This window comes from Notamacropus eugenii, chromosome 3 (assembly GCF_028372415.1).
Source record: "Notamacropus eugenii isolate mMacEug1 chromosome 3, mMacEug1.pri_v2, whole genome shotgun sequence".
Lineage (NCBI taxonomy): Eukaryota > Metazoa > Chordata > Mammalia > Diprotodontia > Macropodidae > Notamacropus > Notamacropus eugenii.
In genome coordinates, this window is record NC_092874.1 from 265262124 (window position 1) to 265287704 (window position 25581).

Sequence of the window (25581 nt, forward strand, 5' to 3'; positions counted from 1 at the left end):
TATTTATTGAGATTTAATCAAGGGGATTAAAAATGGCCATTCCATAATGTAATATTTTTGACAAATTTAGTGGATTTATGGAGTTGGGGAATATTATATACACAATAAGCATGAATGTCAAGAAAAATAATTGACAAAGTTTTCCATAATATTATCATGAAAAAGAGAAAGATGGAAACTAGTTAATAGTATAGTTAGATGGGTTTAAAATTGGTTGAATAACAATACAGTAGTAATTAATGCATCTTAGCCTACAGGGAGGCCGCTTTCAGAACTGCCTTGAGGATCTCTTCTTGGCCCTGTCTTGTTGAATCTTCTCATTAATGGTTTTAATGAACAGTTGGCAATGATAATTGATATTCTGGAACACATAATTTATATCCAAAAAGAGCTTGACAAACCAGAATGATGGACTGAATGTAATAGATATAATACAATTTATATATAATATATATGAATATAAAATACAGTATATTTCTTATATGTATAAATATTGTGTGTATACATATACACACATATATATGTATATATATAAAACTTAATGGAGATAAATATAAAGACCTACACTTGTTTTAAAAAAAAAACAAGTGCCCATGTGAGGACAAAATTCATATGGATGGCAAAAATTCATTTCATTTCTTACTGTATTATAAGCTAACTATGGATCATAAAATAAAAGTCACATCAGCTAATAAGGTCTTAAGTTCTTTATATAGAAAAGGTACAATGGCCAGAATAAGAGTTGCAATAGGTCATCTGTACTCTCTTTCTTTGTCAGACCATTTTGGGAAAGCTCTATTCAATTCTGAGGAACATAAAAATTTTTCATAAGAACATTGACAAAACTGGATCTCATACAGAAGAAGTTGTCTAGGGTGATAATATGTTGAGAAAATATGCTGTATAAGGATCACCTGCAGGAAAAAAAAGAGTTTTATTCTAGAGAAAAGATTTGGGGAAGGAGATGTGATAAATATAAGAAAAAAATAGAAAAGAAAACTTATTCTTATTGGCCCCATTTGCAGAAGCTCGAAATTTAAGACATGCCTATTTTGATTTAATATAAGGGGTGCGGGTACTCTCTGACACCTAGAAGTTTTCCAAAATAGACTGTATCATTAGTGAGATGCTGAGTCTTAGCTCCATAGATGCCTTCCAACAGAGGTAAGATGAGTACTTATCAGCTGAGGGAGACTGATAGCAGCCAAGTTTTAGGTAGACAAAACTCCTGACATTTATTCTCATTTTCTAATTTGGAGTCTATTTTCTACACATACATACATTTACTTAATTATTTCCAAGATCCACTATTTTCATAGGTCAAGATAAACTAGACCTCCATGATCATTAATTTAGGTCATAACCTAATTGTGCATTAGTAAATGGGTTTCCAAAATTAGTGTGCCTTCTTCCACACAATATGCCCATCTCCAACAAAGAGAAAATGAGAATGGAGAAAAGGGAAAGATAGAGAAGCAGAGTGGGAGGAAAGTAGAGAAAATGGGAGGGGAATAAGAGAGTAATGGAGGAGAAAATATATTACTCCATGCTAAAACTTCTGGTACAAACCTCTGAAGTTTTATAGAATAAATCATTATTCAGTTTTTTTTTTCTAAATTTCACTTTGCTGACATAATTTCAGATAATCATGTCCCCTCTACATGAATCTGAACAAGAAAGAGGTAGAAGAAATAAATATCTATATTTTCACATTTATGCATATTTATGTAGGTGTGAGAGGTTCACACTGTAACTACATACATATGTGTGTATGTATGTATGTATGCAAATAATAGAGATTCTGAGAGAGAGAGAGAGACAGAAAGACAGAGAGACAGAGAGACAGAGAGAGAGAGAGAGAGAGAGAGAGAGAGAGAGAGAGAGAGAGAGAGAGAGATCTGGGTTAGCCTCCAGATTATATCACATACTGACACTTTTCAAACAATGGAGACCAATGAAACAACATACCCAGCTAAGATGCCACATGTCCAGCAGGAAGGAGCTACAATGCAAGCAGCACAATTCAAGTCTTGTAATATCAATTATGACCCCCCCACACACACACTCACATCTTCAACATATGAACTCTGACCATGTATGTATGTGACTGATATATGATCTCAGGACTTGCATATTGACTATCCTCAGTGATGGTTTGTGTATTTGTCTGAGTGTACATCGGAAGTACTCTATTATACTGCATTTTATTAGTTTGTAAAGACATTAAATGATATAATTTAGAATAAATTGAGTCCTCTGGCTTACAAAAGAAAAAGTAGACACACTAAAAAGGACAAATAAGCCATGGTTTTTAGTTTATATTATCCTACAAAATTATACATATATATATATATATTCCTTCTATCAGCTTAGAAAAAGTGTTTTTTAAACTTGAAAAAACAGTTGAGATTGCATAACTATTGTATAATTAGGCATCACTCAATTTTAGTTGTCAGAAAAGTGGGGTCACATGACATTTGCCATAGAAAATGTATTCACTCTGACTGGAGCTATTTACAATCTATAGTCCCTGCACATGGAGCCATGTTAGACTCATTTTGCAGTTGAAGACTGGTCACACAAGTTCAATGATAATTCAGTCATACTCACAAAATAATAACTAGCTACATCTTTGACCAAATATGTCTTTGATGAAGTCGTAAAGATTATTAACTGCCATAAATTAATTGTTCTGAGTTAGATGGTGATTATATGGGAAATTATATTGAAAAACAATTTATATTTCTCAAATATACTGCATTAACATTCTCAAGGCTGTAAGTTGTAGAGAAATCAGTGATCAGTATGGCTAGAGGAAATTCCTTGCTAATAGCTTCAGATGCTGATAAAAATCACAAGTCAAGTAAAAAACACCATCCTCCTCCTCATCATCATCAAAAACAACCACACAAACAACCCTTCAGATTCTTGTACATTTGGTGAATCTCTTCCATTTACAATGGTATCATCTTTTTTGGAGATTTGATTTCAATTAGAAAAAAAAATTCTCAAGGACTCTTCTTGCCTATATTAAAATTGGCTAATTTAATTGCAAATAGACAATTCTAAAATCAAATGGTGTCCTACTTTTTTTAAGTGCCAAATAAAAAAAAATATTTGTAAAGAGGCAAAATAATTCTGCCCAAGAAATAAAAAAAAAAAATTCCTTCTTCCAACTTGGGAGAACAAACTTCCATATTAATGTGAGGAAAAGAACCATTCAAAAAACTGACAAGTACTTGGGAAGAATGCATTACATGGAACTTAGGCAGGTTTTTTATTTTTTTCTGCTTTTCAAATGAACATTTGTCAGTTATGTGGTTTTAAAAATAATAAATAAGCTGGTGCACATTTGAATACATATGTATGTATTCATGTATACATGTATATGCATTCTAAAATGCAAAGATGTACACCTATAAATGCGTCAGATTCTTGAAAAAAGATTACATAAGTTTTCTGCATAATTTGCCCTATACAGAGGAATAAAGTGAGCATTGAGTCAAACACACAAGATTTCAAGACTAATTGACTGGAAAATCAATTGGATCCATTATAGTGAAAGAAAAGCTAGGAGACAACATCTGTTGGGGAGTGAATATGTTTTTTTTCACATGTATTGAAGTTTAAGGAGGGCAAGACCTTGAAGCAGAAAAGTTTACTATGAACTTGTAAAGAATAAACAAATGAAAAAACATTTATCAAACACTTTTTGTATACTAAGTACTAGAGAGGAAAATAGAAAAGCAAGACAACCCTACTCTTAAGAAAATCACTTTTCAGTGGGGGGAGACAATAAATAGAAGAGATTTTTGCTGCAAATAAGATGAAAATATTTTACATACTTTAGTGTAAAATGGCAAATTGGATGATGATTTTTTTAGATATCAGAGATTAGATCTAAGTGGCAATTTTAAGCTGGAGAACTCACAGATTTTGGAGTCTTCAGCACAGAGGTAACATTTGCAGACACAATAAAGAATGACCTCAAAAAAATTAGGAGTAGAGTGGTTTCAGAAAAACCTCTGAAGATTTATATGAACTAATGCAATGAGAAGTCAACAGAACCAGGAGAGCATCAGACACAATGATAACAATATAATATTATAATCTACTGTGAATAGTTTAGCTATTCTGATAGATTCAGTGATACTAGACAATTCTGATATAATGATGATAAAAAAAATGCTGTCTGCCTTTAGAGAGAAAACTGAAGTCTGACTAGAGATTGAAAAATATTTTTTCAGTTATTTTTTTCTTGTTTTTTTCCCCAACATAGCTTACAAAGAAATATGTTTTGTGTGATTTCACATGTAGCTATTTCTTTTATTTTTAATTGATAGAAAGAGAATTCAGAGCTTAAAGTTTTTCAATCAATGTTAAAATAAATGATTTTTTAAAAAAAGGTTAAAATTACCTTAAAGAGAATAATTTATTAATGAGAACACATAGAGGAAAAGGAGAACAGTATTGAATGAAGAAACTTAGGCATTCCAAAAGTTAAGAAGTAGTAGTTCCAACACAGGAAACAGAGAAGAAATGATCAGAGGTCGAGAAAACAACCAGAATATGAGAGTATAGTGACATGGATAGAAGCCAATAAGTATAAAAACATCTAAGCTTTCATATGCTTAGTCCTTGTGAGATTTTAACAAACGTTATTTCAATGAAACCAACATACTCTACCTATGTTAACCAACTCAACACTTATTGAGTGCCCACTGTGTACACAGCTTCATAGGGAATAACAAAGAAAATAGTTGGACATGGTCCTTGCCTTTCAGGAAAGTGAATGCTAATACTCAGTTTCACCTTTGGGAAGGCTGAATTTTCAGTGTACACTGGAGGAAGTTTTTTACAGCCTCCTAAATTCTGAGAAATGCTTTTCTGACTTTTAAAAATCTCTGTCCATTGTTACTGTCACAATGTTCATGAAAATAATAATTATCAACACATGTAGGTAAGCATAGAGTATTTAACATAACAAACACCTGTGCCTTTGATCCATATCAACAGATGTCTCCAGTCCTAGTTTGCTGTAGCAGGAACAAAGGGTGATTGACTTTTCCAAGATTAATTAGTAAGTTAATAGAAAAGCTAGGCATTAGAAGTCAGTATCTAGGAGTCCATCCTATAGGCAAGCTACTCAGTCATACGAAATATACTGACACTTCTTAAACAATGCTCCTTAAAGGGGAACTGTAATTCAACTAAATTATGCTGCATGTTATTTGGTTGTCATTTTTTTTCAAATTGCTAGAAGAGTATTTTAGTAACATTCAAAACTACCTGTATTTCTTAATGTATTAGAAGACTTCCTAAAACTCCAAATTGCAGAAGTGAATAGTTTCTATTCCTAACTATAATCATGACCTTAATGACACCTTTTTTCATTTTCCAAAATAAAAAAATACATAAATAAACATTATTGATAATTAAATGGTCAGTCTGCTCTAAAGTCACATTAGCATTAACTTCAAAGACAGTCTCACACAGAGATGTCTTGTCACAAGGGACCTTAGACACCAGAGTCAGTGTGGTAGAATGAGAAAGACTGAATCCAGAGATAAAAACTTAAGTTTGTTCCCTCTTGTGACACTTTCTAGACTGTAACTTTGGCTGAGTTATGTAATCTACCTGGCAACTATTTCTTCATCTATAAAATTAGGGGCTGGAATAATTAACAGACTAAATGATAAACTGATCTTAATTTTTAAGTTTATCAATAATCTGTAGCACACATGAACACTACCAAATGTTCTGTCACTGTTGACACAATGCTTTTTGCATCATATCTCTCAATAGCTTAGTCATCAATATATTAGGATTTCCTGGAGGACAAGGTCCATGGATTTTGATTATTTCCTTAATCTCTTCATTTGGAAGTTTCCCAGATGTGTTGGAGTGTAAATATGACCCCAGTTTCTAGATCTCTTGTTTCAACAACGTTCATTGCAGTATTAGATAGTTTTTAATAACACCAGACCTATTATTCTTTGGTTATAGGTAATGGATCTGCCAGGCCACTGTCTGTTCTGATACACTTGGGCATTCCACCATGCTGTGGACAAAGGACTTGTTGGACCTCTCAGCAATTAAATTTGTTTCATAGGAGCCAGAGACTATGTCTGTTCATGGTGTTAAATACCCCTCTTTTTCCCTTCATAAAGGCAGTGAAAACAGATGTCCCTGGATGTCATTCCCTGCAGTTTTCCTGCTCATGGTCTAAAGCAATGACCAGGTCTACTATGCTTTATCAAGAACTAAAGTCGCATTACAACGTAACAGTTTTCAGGTGGCAACATATTTTTCAAGTCCTGATTGATATGCAGAATGATCCATGTATCTTTGGACATAGTCAATTTGGGAATTTGTTTGTTGCAGTTTTATGCATTTGTTAAAATTTTTCCTCCTTCCCCTAGTGGTGTTCTATAGGAAGGAGAGACAATAAATGTGTGTTAATTGAAGAATAAAAAGTAGGAAAAATTCACTTGACTAGTAAGATCTAGTCTCAACTTTGTCACTTACCAGTTTGGTCAACATGATAAAGTCATTTAACCTCTTCACCTTCAGTGTCATCTGTAAAATGAGGATTGTACCCAGAGACGTCAGAAACCCTTTCTAGTTCAAAATCTATGACCTGTTTACCTAAAGAGATTATTCTGTGAATCAAAGGAGATAATGCATGTCTTCATCATTCTGAAATATAAAATGCTATAGAAGTAGAAGTAACTGTTATAATAATGGGAACTATGATAATCAAGGCAAAGATTATGAAAATTAGGAAGAAAATAATGAACATAAAAATTGTGGTTAGGGCAGGGAAAGGCATGGCATCCCAACATCCCATTCCCCTGGTTTTATAAATAAAATATATTTCAAGGAAGTGGTGTTCTGACCAAAGATGCGTATGTTTTATTTTCCAGAATTAGGAAGAGAACTCATCTTCTGACTGCTATGTGAATATTCTGTCCATCACTATCATGCTATTGACCTTGAAACATTCCATTATAAAGACATAAAAAGCATTGTGTTATGTGGTGGAAATTCAATTTAAAAAAATAGTCTTTGCTCTCAAGGAGTCTTCAGTTCAAAAGAAGGAAACAACATTTATGGAAGGTTTCAGCTGCAAATCAGAAAGAATGTCCCTGTGGTCTTTATGGTGCATGGGCAAAGCAGATGGGAATTTTCTTTCCTCATGTCATTATTTCACTGATAAAAATCTTAGTTTCTGCTTTTGTACCACCAAACAACCAGACCAAACTCAAGGACTTTACAGGCAAGAACTTTTCTTTTTGGATCTTCAGTAGCTGTGCCTGTAAAAACCTTTTGCATCAGTTGCCTGACTGGATTTCTGTAAGTGTTGCTTCCCAGAAAGATATCTGAGTACTCTGGACTGGAAACAGTGATGTTCCTTTGGTTCCTTGGTTCAGGGTTGAGGGCTTTCCCCATCAGATTCTGAAGCAAGATAGTGGTCAAGATCATAGTGTTGGTTCAAATGCTTTGAGATATGCTTCCTCCTCTGCTGTTTTAGTTAGTCTGTCTTGCCTACTCTATGGTTGGAAGTTGGTTGGCAGTTGATGGGAATGGTTAGTTCCTTCTTCAGATAAGTTGCTTCCCTGGATGATGGCTGTGCAGGCTGGGATGGAATCAAATCCAGGGGTTGGGAAATAATGCTATCCCCAAGACTCTTGGATTCAAGGCCCCGAGAGGGTCTCTATCAGGGGTTTAGAGAAGATGATGGTAAAGTGGTGGTGGAGGTTTGATTTGCCTAGTGCTTTATGACTTTTTTTTCTCATTTAGGTTGTCATGAGATATTTTACCTTCAAGTTTGAACACACACACACATGTATTTATACATACACACATGCACATATACATATACACATAGCCATATGTGTATATATACACATATATAGACATACATACATTAACACACATGTATATACATGCAAACATGTATATGCATATATTTGATTATACACGTGTATATGTGTGTGTCATCAAATTCCTTAAGTACTTGTAAGTTAAATCTACATTACTATCAGTTTGTAAATCACTTTTGTAAATCTAGACAATAAACAAAATAAAAGAAGGCCTGATTTGTAGCTATTGACAATTTTCAAGGTGTAAATGTTCATACAGATTATGTGTATATATATATATATATATATATATATATATATATATATATATATATATATATATATATATATATATATATATATATATATATATATATATATATATATATATATATATATACTATTGTAGAGTGGTAGATTTGAAGTCAGGCTTCAAAACCCACTTCTGTCACCTCTGTGTGATCACAGGCCAATCATTTACACTCTCTAAGGCTTTTTTCTCAAGAGTAAAATGAGGAGGTTGGTATAAATAGAACATACCATCATACTCTACATCTATGAATCTAACATTCTCCTTGCTTTCTACAATTCTTTCCCACCCCACCTACCCACCCCAAGGGTAAATAGTATTAATGTTTCTTTCAAATTAACTTTTTAAGGTAAGCTTAGTTGACAGAGTAAGCAGATGTTCTGGGACACAAAATCACACCTGGGGAGAGATCTTAATGAAGGAGACAAAAAAATTTCCTATTATCCTCAAGATCAATGCAGAAGAGGCTACCACCCAGGAGGTCTGAAAAGGCTTAAGAATATGACTAGAAAGGATAGGAATTGATCTAAGGTTATTTGTTTTGTTTTGTTTTGCTGGTTGAACAGGAGGAAAAGAATCTATTCTTTGATAGCTTTCAAATTTGGCAAATAATCCTTCCTTTGCTACATAATAAGAGAGAGTAGATAAAAGAAGGCAGTAGACAGAAGCAAAAGACAATTTAGAGAAAGGCAGGATAAATGAGGGAGAAAATGATAAAAAGAAGAAAATAGGATAGAGGGAAGTGTATAGTACACACTCATTGCTGCAATGTAAATGGAAAGGGCAATAATAAAATGATAAAATATAAAAAATTATGAAGAAAAACTTGGCCCTGCAAAGAGAGATATAAGAAAACACCTCTGCCCATCCTTTTTAGAGGTGAGAAGAGTGTTTGCATGTTTGCAATGTTGTATATATTTTCAAATTTTTTTCAGTGTATCATTGATGTTACTAATTTATTCATCTTTTTCTTTAAAAAGAAAATTTTTGAGAGGGGTAAGTGTAAGTATATGGAGAAAATAAGGTATCTAAAACAAAAGAAAAGCAGATTTACTTTAAAGGCAATTTTTGTTTCAACAACTTGTTTAAGTTTAAGAAAACACGAAAGTGGAGAGAAATTTTATACTGTGAATTCTTAAAAATTTTATTAATATAATTCCATATGAATGTGGCAGACAGCCTGCATCCCCACATGGCTCGGTGATGTGGTGAAGAAGAAAGACATAGGAGGTGGAAAAAGATAGACCAATTCCGTATATTGATCCGAGGGTTAGGGTATATATAGACAGAAACTGTAAGTCTACTTCACATTCTGCTCATCTCCTGTCCCAGTGATCTGTCCAGTCTTATTGTCTTTAAAGACTGTTAGCCTAGGGGGGATCTATTTTACATATACCTTGTTTTCTGTAATTCTCTTGTTTGTCTCACAGAGACAGCAACATCTGGGGCACATGAAGAGCCATTCCGGATGATAATGAGCAGTCTCAAAGAACAGTTTCCCGGAAGGTCTATCCTGATCTTGTCAACCTCACTCCACCCTGGCCCTCAACATATGAATAGAAAATTTCTGTCACTGACAATAAGAATTACTAATAGTTGGTTGAAAAAATCCGCAGTTAATATTAATGAAATGAAAATTTAAAAGAAAAACCTTAAAGGAATCACCAAATACCATTCAAATTAAAATAAAAAGAAAACAAAAAGCTGATAAAGAAACTCATACATTGCTGATGTAATTGCAATTTGCAGAACTGTGTTGAAGAACAATTTGGCTCTCGAAAAAAGTGAATTCCTAGTGTCATCCCATCCTTTTTTCTCAATAATTTCACTTTTGAGAAAGTATTATGAAAGTGGTACCAACCAGAATGATAAAGTGCTTTCTTTTAAAAGATTTCTGAGAAACATGGGAGCCAAGATGGCGGAGTAGAAAGACACACATACACATAGCTCCGAACTCACAACCCAAAGAACATCTACAAAGAAGTAACTCATGGCGAATTCTGCACCCAGAGGCCACAGAACGTTGGAGCAAGGGAAATTTCTGTTCTGGAGAGACCTGCAAACCTCTCGCAAAAGGTCCTTCACTCCGCAGACTGGGCGCCGGGTCTGGGAGCTGAGTACAGCCCTGCCGCGGCCGCAGCACCAAGAGGAAAAGATCCAAGCAGGCTACAGGGATGGGATCTCCAGTGGCCACTTGGGTCCCTCCACCCACAGGTGACAGGGGTCGGTGAGAGGGTCTCTTTGGTGGGTCGAGAGGGGAGTGGGGTGCCCCCATAACTCAGGCCCCCTCGGGAGGTGACAGCAGAGGCGGGAGCAGACCAAGGCTCCCCAAGCAGGCAGGAGCCCGGATCCATTGTGGAAGGTCTCTGCATAAACCCCCTGAGGGAACTGAGCCCGTGAGGTGACCCTGCCCCCACCTGAGCACCTGAACTTAATCTCACACTGAATAGCAGCCCTGCCCCCACCCAAAGCACTGAGGCTGGGAAGCAGCATTTGATTCTCAGACCCCAAGCACGGGCTGGGAGGATCAGGAGACGAGGTGGGTGTGAGGAAAATATTCAGAGCTCAAATCACTGGCTGGGAAAATGCCCAGAAAAGGGAAAAAACCAAGACTATTGAGGGTTACTTTCTTGGTGAGCAGGTTTCTCCTCCCCTCCCTTCTGATGAGGAAGAGCGGTGCTCACCATCAGGGGAAGACACGGAAGTCAGTGCTTCTAAATCCCAGCCCACTCAATGGGATCAGTTCTGGGAAAAGGTCCTAAAGAGCCCAAACAATTTTCAAAATCATGAAAGAGAGGTGGAGGAAAAACTGGAAAGTGTAATAAAAGACTTGCAAGCAAAGTATGAACAACAAATCAGCACCCTGCTAAAGGAGACCCCAAAAAATGCGGAAGAAAATAACACCCTGAAAAATAGGCTAACTTAATTGGCAAAGGAGGTTCAAGAAGCCAAGGAGAAGAAGAATGCTTTCAAAAGCAGAATTAGCCAAATGGAAAAGGAGATTCAAAAGCTCACTGAAGAAAATAATTCTTTTGAAATTAGAATGGAACAGATGGAGGCTAATGACTTTATGAGAAACCAAGAAATCACAAAACAAAATCAAAAGAATGAAAAAATGGAAGATAATGTGAAATATCTCATTGGAAAAACAACTGACCTGGAAAATAAATCCAGGAGAGACAATTTAAAAATTATGGGACTACCTGAAAGCCATCATCAAAAAAAGAGCCTAGACATCATCTTTCATGAAATTATCAAGGAAAACTGCCCTGAGATTCTAGAACCAGAGGGCAAAATAAGTATTCAAGGAATCCACAGAACACCACCTGAAAGAGATCCAAAAAGAGAAACTCCTAGGAACATTGTGGCCAAATTCCAGAATTCCCAGATCAAGGAGAAAATATTGCAAGCAGATAGAAAGAAACAATTCAAGTATTTTGGAAATACAATCAGGATAACACAAGATCTAGCAGCTTCTACATTAAGGGATCGAAAGGCATAGAATATGATATTCCAGAAGTCAAAGGAACTAGGACTAAAACCAAGAATCACCTACCCAGCAAAACTGAATATAATACTTCAGGGGAAAAATTGGTCTTTCGATGAAATAGAGGACTTTCAAGCATTCTTGATGAAAAGACCAGAGCTGAAAAGAAAATTTGACTTTCAAACACAAGAATGAAGAGAAGCATGAAAAAGTAAATAGTAAAGAGAAGTCATAAGGGACTTTACAAAAGTTGAACTGTTTACATTCCTACATGGAAAGACAGTATTTGTAACTCTTGAAACTATTCAGCATCTGGGTACAGGGTGGGATAACACACACACATGCACACGCACACGCACACACACATAGAAACAGAGTGCACAGAGTGAACTGAAGAGGAGGGGATCATATCTTAAAAAATAAATGAAATCAAGCAGTGAGAGAGAAATATATTGGGAGGAGAAAGGGAGAAATGGAATGGGGCAAATTATCTCTCATAAAAGAGGCAAGCAAAAGACTTTTTAGTGAAGGGAAAAAGAGGGGAGGCAAGAGAAAAACATGAAGTTTACTCTCATCACATTCCACTAAAGGAAGGAACAAAATGCACACTCATTTTGGTATGAAAACCTATCTTACAATACAAGAAAGTGGGGGATAAAGGGATAAGCAGGGTGGGGGGGGATGATGGAAGGGAGGGCACAGGGAGGAGGGAGCAATTTGACGTCAACACTCATGGGGAGGGACAGGATCAAAAGAGAGAACAGAAGTAATGGGGGACAGGATAGGATGGAGGGAAATATAATTAGCTCTTACACAACACTGCTATTGTGGAAGTCATTTGCAAAACTACACAGATCTGGCTTATATTAAATTGCTTGCCTTCCAAAGGGAAAGGGTGGGGAGGGAGGGAGGGCAGATTGGCAGACAGGGGCAATTAGAACGCTCAGTGTTTTGGGGTGGGGGGAGGGGACAAAAGGGGAGAAAATGTGGAACCCAAAATTTTGTGAAAATGAATTTTAAAAGTTAAATAAATTAATAAAAAAAAAAAGATTTCTGAGCAACAATTCTAAAATAGTGAAACAGACTAAACCTCTAACAATGGGGAGGTGACCTAATGAACTTCATTATATCTATGTAATAGAAAAGTATGATGAAATTAAAAGGTTCCCTGTATTAGGAATATAAATAAATAGCGAAATGAATATTTTGTATTATTCAAAACAAAAAAACAATAGCACCAACAAAAACAAATAATATCAGAAAACATAATCAATTAACTCCATAGAAGACAATAACTGATGAGAATATATGAGCAAAAAATATTTTTTGGAGATCAAATAATGAAAAAATTATATTAAAATTAATGTATTAAATTGCAAAGCATGCTTAATTAGTCATATTGATGTCCACTATCAATTATAATGAATCACTTAAAAATGGAAAAATAGATAGTAATAACCCATTGATTTCCCTTAATAAAATTAATCTATTGAAAAAAAAGTATATATGAAATGAAAGGCAATGCAGCATGGCATCTAGAGAACTAGAGTTAAAATGAAGAATACCTGAGGTCAAATCCTGTCTCTGTCATATATAGGGCAACAGCAATGACCCTGGCATAAACAGGCATACAATTTGATCTACTTTTCTATAAGGAAAGCAACTTTTGGGGGGTCAAAAATCTTATCTAATCAAGTACATATATTATTCACTTAGTTCAGGTTAAAAAGTCAGCACTCTGAACTTCAGAGAAAATACAAAGGGAGAAATAAAGACCTACAGGGCTTACAAATGCCTGACCAACAGCAATATATACATCACAGATCAATAGACAGATCCAACTGTGACCATGCATACATACTTATCAGAGAGAGAAGCACCAAAGCTGTGTTTTCAAAGATGAGGGGCTCCTTAGTGGCTACCCAGAGTCTCCGCTGGCCGAACACTTCCAGTGAGTCATCCCCAAAACAAAACCTCACCTCAGAGTATATGTAAACTTTTCAGATCCAGAGGGCATCACAATCCATGAGACCAGTGCCTCATTAGAAATTAACAAAAAGTTATGGCCTTCCTACAAATCTCCCTTGATCAAATTTTGTTTAATGGGCAGACCCATTAATGGATGGGGAAGATAACTAGCCATGTAACCTTGGGCAAGGCCCCCATGGTGAGCACTTAACAAAAGTTTATTGACTGACAACTCTCATTGCTCTCTAAGACAAAAATTTACAGTGAAAAAGCCAAGTTCAAGGTGGAGATGGAATTTCCTCCCATGAGAATTCCTTGTAATAATTAAGTCACATTTCCTCACATTATGCTTAAAGTAGACTAAGTGGTTTTGTTTCCTTTAAAAAGTAAAAGCAATGACTGTTTGGTAGTAACAGACAAGGTGACTGAGTGTACATTTCCTAGTGGAAGCCAATTTCTCAGCAAGTGCTACATCAACCTACCAAAAAAAAGGCATGTAGGTCAAGTAACCATTGATTAACTAAATGAGTATACCCTGTTCAAAGGGATGTACAAGATGTATGGCTTGGAAATGATGGTGACTCTCTTTTTTTTAAACTTAGATCAGTTTCACTTGGAAAGTCTTCTAAGGATATTCCAAGAAAATGGACCCTGTGACATCCTGGGGTAAAGAGATTCAGAGACAGAAGGATAGTTTAAGTACAAGATTAAAGTCAATTGAAAGGTCAGCATCTAATCAGCTTCTTACCCACCTCTAATGCTTCAAGACTCCAATTGAATTCTAACCACAAGAAAAGTAGTACAGACTCAGTCTGGGATTTGTGACTAGCTCTGAAAAACTACAGATTCAATTGTAGGCTACATGATGATGGTAACCTGGGACACAGATAAATAGTAATTGGTAATGAGATGAAGTGGAAAGATGGGACATTGCAAAAAAATAAATCTGAGAGCAGCGTTTGTTGGTCTGTAAATTCTTACTTTATATTGTAGAATCAAGAATGCCAATGTGGAAAGTAACTTTAGGGCTCATCTAGTCCACCTCTGCCAGGATGAAAGCAAGTTTCATGATCTAGCTGCTAGAGTCACAATTGGTCCCTGCTTTACTCAGAGTTCTTAAGTCATTCAAAGTTCAAAGTACTTTTCCTGTATATTGTTTTAATCATTTCACAATTCTTTTTACTCCTTTTTCTTCTCAATTTCCTCATGCTTTTTAATATTTTTAACAAAAGATATTGCATTTTGCCAAAAGTATTTTCTTCATCAGTTTATATAGTGTTTTTATTATTTAACTGTTGACATAACCTGTTGTGTTTGTAATTTTCCTAATACTGAACCAACATAACATTCCTGGCATCATGTCAATATATTCATATTTTATTACCACTTTAACGTGTTACTACATTCAAGTATCATTCTAGGTATATTCACTAGGGATATTTGACTACTTTTCTTTTTAGTTTTGTCTCCTCCTGGTCTAAATGACAAAATCATGTTTATGTGACACAAAGAATTTGACAGGATTTTTTCAGTTTTTACTAATAGCTTTTGTGATTTTGGAATCTTTTTTGATTGTCTAATAGAAATCATTTGTAAATTAATATAGCCACTGCTGACTCTCCTCTATCCCTTTGTGAGTTCTTTTATTTTTTCTCATTTCTTTTTCTGAGATTTATTTAAATTCTCTCTTACATTTCTGTAAATATTAACCCATTGAATTTGTTACCAATCTTGTGGGCATATACATAAGCAAAAACATCTCTAATAATTGCCCTTATTTCCACTTCATTTTTTGAATGCTCCTTTATTTCATTTTTATGTCAGCATTTGACTATCAATTCTTTTTTGTGAGATGGTATATTTATCTGTTTGATTAGTTATTTCATTTTTTTAAAGTTTCTACCTTTTGAGTTGATTTTGTTTTTAATTTTTATAATTTACTTAATTTTAAGACTTTCTGTGTTTTTATATTTGATTGGGATTTTTCAAGTCATTTAGATACTCCCTGAGGAATCTCTGATCTGAAAACTTATGGGCTCCCAGTTTAGACTGAAATTCACCATGGGATATTTTTCCAAGCATCTTTATGTTTCTAACTATATTCTTATGCAATCTTGGGCTGGATGGAGGCTCTTTTGATATCTTGATCATTTTTATTTGGTTTTATTTTATATATTTTCACTGGAATACAAATGGGGAGCAAGGATCCTCTCTGAACTTTCATGCTACTATCTCACCTTTGAATACTTGGGTGTCAAACCCAAAGAGTTTAAATGCTTTCTCTAAGCTTTCCTAAAGTATTAAATGATTAAGGCAGCATTTTAACTTAAATCATTTGATTCCATGTCTAGTGTTTTGTCCACTGTGAAGATCACAATTATGGTGCTTCCTCTTTCAGCATTTTCCCATTAAGACATTTTTTCTAGCAATTTATCTCTCTCCTTATACTTTCTTCCGAGTTATAACAGACTAGAAAAGAAAATGAGAAAGACCTTTGTAGAAAAGTGAGAAGCACTGTGGGAAACATCACCAAGAGTTGATTGGTGCCTATATTTCTGAGCAAATTTATTCTTCTCCACTTCAGCAAAACAGCTTAAAATATTTTATGAGAAATTACTTCTATAATATTTTTGAAAAATATAACTACTGGCAATAATTGTGTAATAAGTAATTGTCATTTATATGACATCAGATTCATCTCTCCTTTGTTCAGTGTGCTACATTTTCCTCCTCTTAACTACATAATGTACTACTCACCATGAATAGCCTTTGTAGCAGTAAGAAGATGGAAGACAGCCAACTCAATTGGACAGCCAAGAGTTGTCAATACCACAATTCCTGCCAAGGGAGGCATTTTGTTTTAAAGCCCAAATTGGAAAGTAGATATGAGATATGTGATAAAGCCTCCTTTGATGCAGACCTCATTTTCCCACTATGTATTATAATGTTGAAGCTTAGAACTCTAGCTCAACTGCGGATTGCCTTGTGAATATATAAACTTTTTTGGTAACACTTTCCTAGATGAAATAGGCCCAGGAAATGAAGCCAAGGGGTAACTGCTTTGTTCATGGCTCAGTGGCAAAACCCCAATGCTACTGGTAGCTATGAGACTTGAACTAAGATAAGATATTCTGGCTGAGCTCTGGGATCAAATTAGGTAAACTGTAACTGAGAGACAAGGGATTCATTTACAAGAAGCTCAGGCATTTGCTATTTTCCCCCTCCTCTCCTGGCAATGTCCTAAGTGGGAAAGTGCTAGAGGGAGTTAGGTGGAAGAAGGTACACAGCTCCATTTCAACAATAACAAATAGTTATAAATTCCTTCTATGTGAAAATACCCTGTTGTAAACACATAATATACAAAGTTTTATATATGCTATATTTAATAGCATAATTCCTGGTTTTCATGAGTGAGAAAGTGATGATGACAGAGTGGAAAAATGGATGAATGAGGATGATTCAGAGCTGTCACATTACTCTTAGATACTCAAGAAATAGTCATGCAGCCACCCACACCCCCATGTTTCTAGACATAATGCAATGGTGCCACCCATCCTATTCAGCAGTGGCTATACTGAAGTTCCCAAAACAAACAAAACTAGATTTCTGGGCTTGTCCTTGAGCCTGTACACCCTCCAGCTCTGATGGGACTTTACTGGTAAAAACCAGTGAGGCCTCAGAATGAAGTCATGCAACGAAGCCCGTGTCTGCCTCTAATCAGTTCCATGTGGTGTATGGTTCCTTTCCCCCTATATTGTGGAAGTCTTTCTCCTTCTTGGTCCACACAATGGATAGGGAACAGTCTAGCAAAACTGGGCCTCATTTTCTTTTTAGCCAGAGGTTGTTTTCTGTGTGTTGTATAAATTGGGGTTGAAGGCTATGGAGACATATTCTAACCTAGGCAATTTTCCAGTGGTCAGTTGCTCTTTATAAGACTTAAACTTACATTATGCTGGTAGACTTTTGTCTAATGGTACAATTCTGCAGCCTTAAGAGTAAATATCAGTGACTTCTCTCTATAAGTCATTGAAGTTTTCTTTACAGCTCTAGTTACCTAGAACTTAATATAGGGCAAATTTAATTGAGGGGGGATAGGGAACAGCAAGAGTCATTTAAGAAATTCTTGCAATAAATTGGTATAATAACAAACATTTACATAGTAAAGAACTGTACATACTTTTTCTCATCTCAACAGCCTTATGAGATAGGTGGCAAGGTCTTGATTCGGTGTACTTTCTTTGGAGTGGTACAACAGCATGATTTTCCAAAGGTATCTGAAGTGTATTAGGAATACAGAAGTTACTATGATAGTAAATTACACCCCATTAACATGAAATGCACCAGCATAAGCACCCAAAGGAAAGCCCTGTTCATCCTGTGATAGTTATAGTTGTAACTATCTGCTTTATTAGGTAAAATCTTAGTTTCTAAAATATATGGTTTTAAGTCATCGCAGGAAAAGTTTTAGACTGATATATGTTACATAGAATCTTTATACTAACTGTCCTCCTGTTATATTTTAAAAATCCATATTGCTTTGTACGGATTTGAACAAAGCTACAAATGCAAGAAAATACATGAAATACGGACCACAGATCTAAACAGAAGTGTGTCTACATGATTTTTAGGATTCCTGCTCCATAAAATTAAATTTTGATATTTAAACCAATCTTCTATAGTAAAGTACAACAAATAATTATAACATATATCAATTGCTTCTTCTTCTTCTTCTTCTTCTTCTTCTTCTTTTTCTTCTCTCTCTCTCTCTCTCTCTCTGTGTTTCTCTCTGTGTGTCTCTGTCTCTGTCTGTCTCTCTATCTCTCTGTGTCTCTCTGTCTCTTTCTGTTTCTCTCTCTGTCTCTGTCTCTCTGTCTCTCTTTCTGTCTCTGTCTCTCTCTCTCCTCCTCCTCCTCTGTCATTCTGTGTATATCTCTGTTTCTTTCTTTGTCTCTCTGTGTCTGTGTCTGTCTCTCTGTGTCTGTCTCTCTCTCTGTCTCTCTCTGTCTCTCTCTCTCTCTCTCGTCAGTGTTTCACTCCCCTCTCAGAAGTTTTTGGATGATTTCCTAAAAGAGGTAAATCAAAGATCCTGCAATACGTGGCAGGGAGGGTTTGTTGAAGGAAATTAATAACATCTGTAATTGGAAACTCTGTTGAAATAGAAACTCATATGGTGGGCACTACCCATACCATTATCGGCTGCAAGAAATATTGTCTAAATAAAATGAAAATCCATGGTTCAGACCCTTTTAACTCCCTTGCCTCAAGTTAATTTCCTATACATCCACTTTCCCACTGACTACATCCACTGGTACTCTTGCAACCACAAGCACATTACTGTTTCAGATGCCACTAATGGGTCAGACACATGTCAGTATTTGAAGGAAAATGGCAAAGACATGGAGACCTCCATTCAGGCTCTATTATTCATGATGATAACCAGATAGGACTGTTACCCCTAATGGCATTCGAAGGTCTTAAAATAGCATCTTTCTGAACAAACGTCAGATAAACTATTGAATCTCTAGGATATCATCCATATCCACATGACATGGAAAACTTCGGAGAATGACTAAACCAGTGATTACTTATATTCTTATATTTCTTAAAATACAAAATGTCTGCTCCCAGACAAATTTTTAGATAAAAATATTGGCTTTATTTAAATGTCCCTTATTATCTAGTGACACTATCACTAGATTACTGGACGAAGATAGGAAAGACATGGATTAAAATCTTACCATTGACATTTCTGTGTCAATTATTTTTTTTTCCATCTGAGCTTCTTTCTTCTTCTATTAAATGAGAATAGTCATATACATAGAAGGGCAGCTAAGTGGGGCAGTGGATAGAGTGCCAGACCTGGAGTCAGGAAGACCCATCTTCCTAAGTTCAAATCTAGCCTCAGACACTAAATAGCTATGTGACCTTGGGCAAGTCAATTTACCCTGTTTGCCTCAGTTTTCTCATCTGTAAAAAAGGAGCTGGAGAAGAAAATGGAAAACCAATAATATATCTTTCTCAAGAAAACCCCAAAATGGGGTCACAACAATATCAGACACAGCTAAAAAGTGACTAAACAACAAAATACATATAGAACCTAACTCTCAGGGTTGCTGTAAGGCTTAAAAATATTTTGAATGCTGTGCATTTTTGTGAACTTGAAGTATAAACATCAGTTATTATTACCATGCACACCTTACTCTCAGTGGTACATATGCAGTGGGGATCCTACTCTACTTTGTATATGCCATCACTTTTAACTCTTTCATGCCCACCAGGAACATGGATAAATTGGAACAAATATCAGTCAGAGTTTTACACCAAACAACAAAATATTTTTGAAAATTATACAAGTGTATATAAAACATATCTTTTCCATATATAACTTGTTATGGCAAGGTTATCTAAATATTTTTAAGTATTCTTCTAAGCAATATATTATGCTGTAATGTAATAAAAAAGTTTAGCGAATCTGGCATTTACACTTCTAAATTAGCATATCACAATTACATGAATAATACAAATATCCCACAATTTTATACATATGTACAACACAATGAGATAGATACTACGCATACAAAGATAAAAATTCAATAGTTGCTTCTCTCAAAGAAGTTACATTCTACTAGGGAGTGAGAAGGGAAGAAAATACATACACATAAGTAACAGCAAACAAAAATAAGGTAATTTTAGGAGCTGGAGTGAGCACTATGGCAAAGTTGTTAAATTCCTAAACAAGGTACCTGAGAGATGTTTGAGGGAAACCAGATCTTATTCAAAATAGAAATAAATGAGAGACCCATCCTAAGCACAGGGAATTAAGTGTAGGAGGACCTAATGAAATTATATTTGAAAATCACTAAGCCCACTACCTGACACATTCCCTTCCTCTACCTACCTACTTACCTACCTATCTAGATAAATGGTAAATGTATGGAACTGACAAATGAAAATAAAAATTAGGACAACACTAGCATTTCAGATTGACTGGATTAGAGAGTATAAGAATAATGTAGGGTGGGATAAGATAGGAAAGGTAGCTGAGAGTTCTGTTTTGCAGATCTCTAAAAAGCAGAACAAATGTTTTGCTTTTTTTTTCTTGAAACAACAGAGAGTCACTGAGGATTTTTAAATAGTTCTAGTCAGATCTATGTTTTAGAAATACCACTTTAACAACTGTGCAAAGGATGCAATGGTGAGGAGAGAAAATGAAAGAAGGAAAAATAATTAAGAAGCTATAAAGAAAATCCAGCAAGAGTTTATTAGGGTCTAATTTGCTTACAGTGAGTGGGAATTAGAATGCTGGCAAGCTAATCAATACAAGAGATCCTATGGATATGAAATTAACTCAAATTGGCAACTGTATGGATAAAGAGCAAGAGAAAGTGGTAAAAGATAGAAGAGTCTAAGTAAGGAGCTTGATATCTGGAAACATGCCAGTGCCTGTACAAGAAATATGAAAATAGGGGGCGGAGCCAAGATGGCAGAGTAGAAAGATGCACATACACGTAGCTCCGAACCCACAACCCATAGAACATTTGTATAAAGTAACTCATGATGAATTCTGGAGCAGCAGAGGCCACAGAACAGTGGAGCGAAGGAGATTTTTGTTCCAGAGGGACGTGCAAACCTCTCGCAAAAGGTCCGTCATGCTGTGGATGCGGAGCCAAGCACAGCCCTGCCAGGGCCACGGCACTGAGAGGAGCGGATCCAAGCGGGCCTCAGGGACAGGATCTCCAGCAGCTGCGCAGGTCCCTCCACCCACAGGTGACCGGGGGTCGGTGAGAAGGTCTCTTTGGTGGGTCGAGAGGGGAGTGGGGTGCCCCCATAACTCAGGCCCCCTCGGGAGGCAGCAGCGGAGGCGGGAGCAGACCGAGGCTCCCCAAACAGGCAGGAGCCTGGATCCATTGTTGAAGGTCTCTGCATAAACCCCTGAGGGAACAGAGCCCGTGAGGTGACCCTGCCCCAACCCAGGCAACTGAACTTGATATCACACTGAATAGCAGCCCTGCCCCCGCCCAAAGCACTGAGGCTGGGAAGCAGCATTTGAGTCTCAGACCCCAAGTGCTGGCTGGGAGGATCAGGAGGCGAGGTGGGTGTGAGGAGAATATTCAGAGCTCAAGTCACTGGCTGGGAAAATGCCCAGAAAAGGGAAGAAAACCAAGACTATAGATGGTTACTTTCTTGGTGAACAGGTTTCTCCTGCCCTCCTTTCTGATGAGGAAGAGCGGTGCTCACCATCAGGGAAAGACACGGAAGTCAGTGCTTCTGTATCCCAGCCCACTCAACGAGATCAGACATGGAAAAGCTCAAAAAGAGCTCAGAAAATTTTGAAAATTATGTTAGAGGACTGGAGGAAAAACTGGAAAGAGAAACCAAAGACATGCAAGCAAAGTATGAATAGCAGATCAGCACCCTGTTAAAGGAGACCCAAAAAAATGCTGAAAAAAATGACACCCTGAAAAATAGGCTAACTCAATTCGCAAAGGAGGTTCAAGAAGCCAAGGAGGAGAAGAATGTTTTCAAAAGCAGAATTAGCCAAATGGAAAAGGAGATTCAAAAGCTCACTGAAGAAAAGAGTTCTTTCAAAATTAGAATGGAACAGATAGAGGCTAATGACTTTATGAGAAACCAAGAAATCACAAAACAAAATCAAAAGAATGAAAAAATGGAGCATAATGTGAAATACCTCATTGGAAAAACAACTGACCTGGAAAATAGATCCAAGAGAGACAATTTAAAAATTATGGGACTACCTGAAAGCCATCATCAAAAAAAGAGCCTAGACATCATCTTTCATGAAATTATCAAGGAAAACTGCCCTGAGATTCTAGAACCAGAGGGCAAAATAAGTATTCAAGGAATCCACAGAACACCACCTGAAAGAGATCCAAAAAGAGAAACTCCTAGGAACATTGTGGCCAAATTCCAGAATTCCCAGGTCAAGGAGAAAATATTGCAAGCAACTAGAAAGAAACAATTCAAGTATTTTGGAAATACAATCAGGATAACACAAGATCTAGCAGCTTCTACATTAAGGGATCGAAGGGCATAGAATATGATATTCCAGAAGTCAAAGGAACTAGGACTAAAACTAAGAATCACCTACCTAGCAAAACTGAGTATAATACTTCAGGGGAAAAACTGGTCTTTCAATGAAATAGAGGACTTTCAAGTATTCTTGATGAAAAGACCAGAGCTGAAAAGAAAATTTGACTTTCAAACACAAGAATGAAGAGAAGCATGAAAAAGTGAATAGCAAAGAGAAGTCATAAGGGACTTACTAAAGTTGAACTGTGTACATTCCTACGTGGAAAGACAATATTTGTAACTCTTGAAACTTTTCAGTATCTGGGTACTGGGTGGGATTACACACACACACATGCACACGCACACGCACACACACACATAGAGATAGAATGCACAGAGTGAATTGAAGAGGATGGGACTATATCTCAAAAAAATATAATCAAGCAGTGAGAGATAAATATATTGGAAGAGAAAGGGAGAAATGGAATGGTGCAAATTATCTCTCATAAAAGAGGCAAGCAAAAGACTCATTAGTGGAGGGATAAAGAGGGGAGGTGAGAGAAAAACATGAAGTTTACTCTCATCACATTCCACTAAAGGAAGGAATAAAATGCATACTCATTTTGGTATGAAAACCTATCTTACAATACAGGAAAGTGGGGGATAAGGGGATAAGCAGGGTGGGGGGGATGATGGAAGGGAGGGCATGGCGAGGAGGGAGCAATATGAGGTTGACACTCATGGGGAGGGACAGGATCAAAAGAGAATAGAAGTAATGGGGGACAAGATAGGATGGAGGGAAATATAGTTAGTCTTATACAAAACAACTATTATGGAAGTCATTTGCAAAATTACACAGATTTGGCCTATATTGAATTGCTGGCCTTCCAAAGGGAAGGGGTGGGGAGGGAGGGAGCTAAAGAAGTTGGAACTCAAAGTTTTAGGAACAATTGTCGAGTAATGTTCTTGCCACTAGGAAATAAGAAATACAGGTAAAGGGGTATAGAAAGTTATCTGGCCCTACAGGACAAAAGAGAAGTTGGAGACAAGGGAAGAGAGGGATGATAGAAGAGAGAGCAGATTGGTCATAGGAGCAATTAGAATGCTTGGTATTTTGGGGGGGAGGGGACAAAAGGGGAGAAAATTTGTAACCCAAAATTTTGTTAAAATGAATGTTAAAAGTTAAATAAATTAATTAATAAAAAAAAATAAAAAATAAAAAACAAAATTACAAATCTAAAAAAAAAGAAATATGAAAATATTGATATAGAATAACTCCATATAGGATCTAATCAGTACTCAAGAGATTGCTATCTGATGCTTTTTGAAAATGATTTTGTGTATACTGGTACAATATTCTAACTATACTTCTATCATCCTTCCCTCAATATGGCTGATACCATTTTCAGTTATATAGTTTTTGTGGTGTCTTTCATAAGATTTTTCAAGTGCCAGTAATCACTGAAATCATTCTGAAATCTAATTACACTTATCACACATCTTACCATTGACCTGTGGGTCACTTGCAATTTGGATTTTTTTTTTCTGAGATTATGCTGCTCCATGATTTATAACCTTGTAGCATCATGGGGAAATATTATTTGAACGACTTTTCTTTAGAGTGTAGCTTTGCATCACTGAAGGCACAGTGATTTTTATGCTCAAATTAAATGTATTCTGATCTCTACCTCTTATTTAAACCTGTCCAATTCACTATCGATCCAAAATGCACATCTATGATATGTATATAATTTCTGTTATATACATATAGAGATCTTAATGCTGTGTCTGTCTCTTTATCTGTCTCTACCCCTCTATTCTTTATTTGTCTATACTGTTCTATTTCCTATCTGCCTACCTATGTTGCTGTCATTCTCACATCTATCCATATTGTTGACTCAACAATGTGTTGGTCATTATTGAACAGCCAGTTCTCTGAAAATTCATGACACACTTTTGAGCTTAATCTGCATTATTAACATTTTATTAACATTTTCTCCAACATTTTCTTGTCTAAATTAGCAATAGGAGAATAAATCAAACCTTGACATAATATTTACCAATTTCTGAGTTGCAAGTAGTCACAATGGCATTTTTTTTAAATGACTCTTGTAAACCAGTATAAACTGACTCTAGTATATCCCAGGTTGGATCTATATGTTTATGTATGTATCTTACTCTCTTGCTATGTATCTTTCTATATATGAGACAGCTAAGTAGAACAGCGAAGAGAGGGCTGGGTGTGGAGTAAATAATTTGCTATTCAATTGAGTCCAACTGTTCATAACCCAATCCATAGCTCACCAATATTACCAATGCATTTTCTCAGTTGTTGTTTGCTTGTTTTGAAAACATACAAGAGTAGTTTGCCATTTCCTTCTCTGTAGATTAAGGCAAAGAGAGGTTAAGTGACTAGTCAAGGGTCACAAGGCTAGTGAGTAAGTAGTAATTAGAGACTGAATTTGAACTCAAGTCTTCCCGATTCAAGACCCAGGGTTCTATCTGTTGAACTATCAAGTTGTTTTCCTTTTTTATTTTTTCTGGAGTCAGGAATACCTGAGTTCACATCTGGCCTCAGACCCTAACTGACTGCTGGTTTTGCTCAGTTTCCCCAATTGTGAAATGAGGACAATAACAGTACCTACCTCAAGGGTTTTGTGAAGATCAAATTAGATAATACCTGTAAAGCACTTATTACACTATCTGGTACACAGTAGGTGCTATATAAATGTTCATTCTCTTCCCTTATCTATCTAAAACAGATTTAAAACCTAGAGTGCTATTTCTCCTCATCTCTCCAATTTCACAACCGGAATGAGAAAGTAAAAAAAAAAAATGATGTTATTCAAATCATTACCTACAACCTGGTAACACTAAGGTATGCATGGAAATAACCCTGAAGTATCTGAAGTATTTTAGAT